This window comes from Alosa alosa, chromosome 10, assembly GCF_017589495.1.
Source record: "Alosa alosa isolate M-15738 ecotype Scorff River chromosome 10, AALO_Geno_1.1, whole genome shotgun sequence".
Classification (NCBI taxonomy): Eukaryota; Metazoa; Chordata; class Actinopteri; order Clupeiformes; family Clupeidae; genus Alosa; species Alosa alosa.
In genome coordinates, this window is record NC_063198.1 from 35,721,272 (window position 1) to 35,727,530 (window position 6,259).

General features: G+C 48.2%; 1 pseudogene; it reads right to left on the reverse strand.

Moving 5' to 3' along the window:
- Positions 1-404: 404 nt before the first annotated feature.
- Positions 405-2,259, reverse strand: LOC125302402 (annotated as a pseudogene).
- Positions 2,260-6,259: the final 4,000 nt, after the last annotated feature.

Consider the following 6,259-nt stretch of genomic DNA (forward strand, 5'->3'; position numbering starts at 1 on the left):
CAGTGTGACTCGGACTCACAATCACTGACAATGGGACGTCCCTTGGGCAAAACCCCGGGGATGGTCCACGTGTCTGGCGGCTTATGTATCAAACGGCATAACAAAGATGACTTAGTGATTTTTGTCTGAAAGTCCATCCAAGAAACAACTAGCTTCATTGCCAGGGGAAGCCAACACCATTGCTTTAATCTTATAAAATCCACGACCCGGTCAACTCCTCATCGACTTTCCTGTACCCATCCAGTCTATCTTCATCTTTCAGCGCCAGCACAGCATTCCAGAGAGAGTCCCCGAAATCTGGAGGTTCGCTTTACATCCTCCGCTATCAGAATGGGAACCTCACACTCTGTGATTCGAATAGGTTCCTTCTCCTTCTGTTGCAGAAGCGTGAGAAGTGGCCCAGTTCAGCCGGGGGGGGGGGTGATGGTCGGCACCCACTCATACATGCCGCAGCTCTCTTCGCAGAACAGCCGGAGTTTGTCTAAAGCAGGATCCTTCCACGAGTCCACATTTGGGCTCTGCAATAACAAGGCACACAAGAATTAGCATGACCTAAACACGAACTTAACCTACAAATAGCTGCAGCATAAATGGCATGGTAGGTTAAACAGGAACCGAAGTGATGCCAAAGCTTACCGTGACAAGAATACAGTGAGCGTCTTTAGGTGCCTCCGACTCGTCAGTGCCAACAATACCGACAAGGCACTCGATGTCATTCACCCTCACGATGTTGATGTCGTTGTCAAAGCAAAAAGCCTGGATGAGGGTGAAGTGAATCTGGAGGGCAATGTCGCATTCATACTCCTCGTCAGTCGCTAACACGCAGAATGCCACATTGTCTGGATCACTGTTGAATGACGATGACACTTGGTTAGAAACCGATTCAAATAACCATGTCATGTAACTATAGCAAATATATTTATCAGGTTCCAGAAAGATATTAAACTTTTTACTTACACATTCATGACTTTTGCTGATTCAGATATACCCGACTGTCAAGCAATCTTGTTTCTTGGCCGAAAACGAGTAGCTCTTCCAAAGCAGTACCGAAGGTGTGACGTGGATGAAAACTTTGCTTATGGAGAAGGGCGTGTCTGTCGGTCTCTTTAAAAAAGACCTTAGTGGCTATTGTTTTGGTGGAGGCACAGAGATCAGGGGCAGTGAAAAAGAGCTGTGTGTCCAGAAATTCTACACTATGTTGTTGCAGTGAGTGTTTAAGCTTGATCCTAGGATGATGACTATTGAGCACAGCCATGAACTCTAGAAACTCAGGCTCTGAGTAGGTCCAAAGACCAAAAAGGTCATCTAGAAACCTGAGATATTCTAGCAGCCTACGGTGACACTTGGCAAAAACCTCTTCCTCCCAGACGGCCAGATAAATGTTGGCGTAGGCCGGTGAGTATTTCCTACCCATGGCACAGCCACACGTCTGGAGGTAATAGTTGCCATTGAACTCAGTCATTACGAGTTAATGTGAGTTCAAGAAGCTGTAAGACCTGTCTGTCTGGCCTCTGAGGATCTGGATATTGAGCAAAAATCTTTTTCACTGCTGCTAGCCCTCGATCTGTCTCCATGTTGGTATAGAGTGAGTCTACGTCGATAGAAAAGAGAAAGGTGTTCATTGGGACCTTACTATCTCTCACCTGTGCTACAAAGTCATATGCATCTTTGACATAGCTTGGATGTCTCTGAGATAGCGGATTGAGATAAAAATCCACAAACTCTGCTAGACGGTGTGATTCAGATCCGCAATCGCTGACAATGGGACGTCCCTTGGGTAGAACCCCGGGGATGGTCCATGTGTCTGGCGGCTTGTGTATCTTAGGCAAGAGGTAGAACTGTCTAGGTCTTGGGTCATCTGGGCCGTACAGGTACATTTTCTGTTTCTTATTAATGTAACCCTCTCTTTCTAACTCATCTACCACACGTCTAACCAATCCCTGAGTCTCTGTCTGGATTAAGGAGGTCAAAGGTGAGTAGTAAGCTCTGTCATCCAGTTGTCTGAGTGCTTACCTGATGTAATGGGATCTGTCTTGTAACACTATTTGACTGCCCTTGTCTGCTGGTTTAATGACAATTGTTCTGTTAGAAGTCAGATTTTTAAGCGCTGATCTCTGTGCTGCCGTGAGATTTTGAGTGGTCTCCGTCACACGTTCCAGGCCCCTCAAAGCTCCAATGTCTCTCCCTATTAGATCCAAAAGAAACGCCGGCGTAGACTTTGAATCTGGTTCCCAATTAGAGGGTTCGAGAAAAGGTAAATGGGAATGTTCTGAATGTTGTTCTGAATGTGAATGTTCATTCAATATAGGGTCAACACTGGAGAACTCAAGAGTGCTCCCGAGGGAGGTGAGAGCTGTTATTCTCAACAAATGAGTCTGAAAAAACTGACTCAAGCCACTCTGGGTTTTCTGGTGGGATACTCTCAATGTCATGATTGAGTTTCTCTACTGTGCTAGGTCGAATGGATTCACACAGAAGGGCTGATGGTGCTGTTACTGCCAAGACTGGAGAAAGATCTGGAATTTCTCGGGTAAAGATGGTAAGGATGAAGGAGATTTAATTCCTTCCGGTAATACTATGTGTGTGCTAACAGGTGGCGTGATGTTACGGCGTCTCGCCCTGGATTTGAGTCGCGGTGAACGCGGACACACTGGCCAGTCCTGGGGATTGGGAACTTCAAGATGCCAAACAGTATCCTTATCTATAGTTGGGTGTGGTCTAGTTTCCAAAAGTTGAAGTGTTAGTAAATCTATTGAAGAAGATGTAAGTTTCTTTCTATAACGACTGCGGGCCCATCTTAATGCCTTGTCATATGCCTCTTGAGAATAGGGGGGGAGGTTCTGAAAAATGTGCTCTTTGATATCACTATAATGTTCTTTTAATGCTGTAATGTTACATCGCATCCATTCACTGGTGTTGGCTTGGACCTTCTCTAAAATGTTCTGATTAGGTGCTGCTGGTTTAATAAAAGAGGTTAAAGCATGCACCTTGCGTGTCATACCTATAGGAAAGGTGTGATTGGCTAAGCATGTAGATAGTATTTCCAAGTGGTGGGTAGCTTGGAACAGCTGAAAATATTGCTTAGTCAGATGGAAAAGATCTTCATCCTGCTTGGTACGAACAACTGACTTGGGTGTATCTATGTCCTATGCGGGGAGGTCTAAACCGTGACATAGTGTAGGTGGAAATAGGATACTACAGATAGAGTAATATAACAGAACATAAACAGAGAAGGGTTAAAGAGGAAATAAAGAACAGTGTCAAAGTGTTAATAATGAACAAATAAAAGAAAGAAAACAAAATAATACATTCCAGAGTGTGAACACTCTTAAAACTTTAAGCTTCAGTTGGCCAAGTGATGTTAAGTTTCAAAGCTTAAAAGTCACAAGATTAACAAAGGATTTCTAATAAAACAAGTTCTTAAGTGTGCAAACACTTATTTACTGGGTTTGGAGTTCTACTAGGTGTAAAGATAGTCCATAAGTCCAGTAACTAGATCTAAAATCAAAGTAACTAACCAAGAAAAAAGAGAGCACCCTGCACATGGTGTTTCTAAATGAGCACCTGTGATAGCTAGTAGCCTAGCTTCCAGCTGGAATACTCCGGAGCTCGTTAAGTTTTTACCAACATTCCCTTTGATTTAAATGAAATGTATGGAAAAGATCTATAATGTCTAAAAGCAAATTTGCTGTGAGTACCTTACTCCTCCTGGACAGGTTTTCTCAAAGGGTGGTAGAATGTAGAAATCCCTTTAATTCCACTTTGAAGTCCAAATGAAGGTTTGTTTCTCCAGCCATGTGCTTTAGAAAAGTTTGTAGTAGTCCAGAAGATGTTTTACAATTCCAGGATGTTCCTAGTCACAGGTAAACTCCAAGTAGAAAAGATATTTTCCTTAAGTGCAAGATAAAACTGAAACATAAAACTAAAATGTTACTCAAACAAAGAAAAAGGGTCCCCAAACGTTTTCGTTGCTTCTACCGCTAGACGGTTGGCTAGGGCCAGAATCATATACGAATCCGCAGTTAGCGTGCTTCCACATCGGGGGGGGGGGTCGGGATTCACATGTGAGCGCCTCCCTAGCGTGACTAGTGTCGCCCTCGTGTGGAAATCAGGCAGCTATGCCTCAGTGTTTTCACTCTCACTATCCCTGACTATGATAGGGGGTAATAGCCACAAGTGCACCGGGGTGCAGTTGGTTTTTTGGCCACAAGTCGTGCAGCGTTGGTGTTAGACTGGCGGCACCCCATGCGCCCCCATGTTTTCTGACGCTCCGGACGCAATGGCGCCACCCCCGTCTCGCTGTGACCTTGCGTGGGCGGAGCTAGGCGGTTGGCTAGGGCCAGAATCATATACGAATCCGCAGTTAGCGTGCTTCCACATGGGGGGGGTCGGGATTCACATGTGAGCGCCTCCCTAGCGTGACTAGTGTCGCCCTCGTGTGGAAATCAGGCAGCTATGCCTCAGTGTTTTCACTCTCACTATCCCTGACTATGATAGGGGTAATAGCCACAAGGTGCACCGGGGTGCAGTTGGTTTTAGCCACAAGTGGGTGCAGCGTTGGTGTTAGACTGGCGGCACCCCATGCGCCCCATGTTTTCTGGCTCCCGACGCAATGGCGCCACCCCGTCTGTGACCTTGCGTCCGCTGAGCTAGGCCGGTTGGCTAGGCCAGAATCATATCACGAATCCGCGGTTAGCGTGCTTCCACATCGCGGGGCTCGGGGATTCACATGTGGCGCCTCCCTAAGCGTGACTAGTGTAAGCCCTCGTGTGGAAATCAGGCAGCTATGCCTCAGTGTTTTCACTCTCACTATCCCTGACTATGATAGGGGTAATAGCCACAAGTGCACCCGGGGTGCAGTTGGTTTTGGCCACAAGTGGGTGCAGCGTTGGTGTTAGACTGGCGGCACCCCCATGGCCCCCCATGTTTTCTGACGCTCCGGACGCAATGGTGCCACCCCCGTCTCGCTGTGACCTTTGCGTGGAGCTAGGCGGTTGGCTAGGGCCAGAATCATATACGAATCCGCAGTTAGCGTGCTTCCACATGCGGGGGGTCGGGATTCACATGTGAGCGCCTCCCTAGCGTGACTAGTGTCGCCCTCGTGTGGAAATCAGGCAGCTATGCCTCAGTGTTTTCACTCTCACTATCCCTGACTATGATAGGGGGTAATAGCCACAAGTGCACCGGGGTGCAGTTGGTTTTTTGGCCACAAGTCGTGCAGCGTTGGTGTTAGACTGGCGGCACCCCCATCGCCCCCATGTTTCTGGCTCGGGGACGCCAATGGCGCCACCCCGTCTACAGCTGTGACCTTGCGTCGAGGAGCTAAGCGGTTGGCTAGGGCCAGAATCATATCACGAATCCGCGGTTAAGCGTGCTTCCACATGCGGGGGGGGGGGTCGGGATTCACATGTGGGCGCCTCCCTAGCGTGACTAGTGTCGCCCTCGTGTGGAAATCAGGCAGCTATGCCTCAGTGTTTTCACTCTCACTATCCCTGACTATGATAGGGGTAATAGCCACAAGTGCACCGGGGTGCAGTTGGTTTTGGCCACAAGTGGGTGCAGCGTTGGTGTTAGACTGGCGGCACCCCCATCGCCCCCATGTTTTCTGGCGCTCGGGCGCAATGGCGCCACCCCGTCTCGCTGTGACCTTGCGTCGCGAGCTAGGCGGTTGGCTAGGGCCAGAATCATATCACGAATCCGCCCAGTTAGCGTGCTTCCACATCGCGGGGGTCGGATTCACATGTGGCGCCTCCCTAAGCGTGACTAGTGTAAGCCCTCGTGTGGAAATCAGGCAGCTATGCCTCAGTGTTTTCACTCTCACTATCCCTGACTATGATAGGGGTAATAGCCACAAGTGCACCGGGGGTGCAGTTGGTTTTAGCCACAAGTCGTGCAGCGTTGGTGTTAGACTGGCGGCACCCCCATCGCCCCATGTTTTCTGACGCTCCGACGCAATGGCTTCACCCCGTCTCGCTGTGACCTTTGCGTCATGAGCTAGGCGGTTAGCTAGGGCCAGAATCATATCTGAATCCGCCGAGTTTAGCGTGCTTCCACATCTGCGAATTAGGGATTAGGGTTAGGTTAGGGGGAACATGATATTTGGTGGAGTGGGTGACTGTGAGTGCACTGGCGATTGGATCCAACCACACCAACAAGGAAGGGAATAGGGGTAGGAAAGGTCAACTGTCAAAAATAAAATAAAATAATAATATGTAAATAACCCTAGGTTAGGGATGGGGGTTAGGTTAAGGGTTAGGGT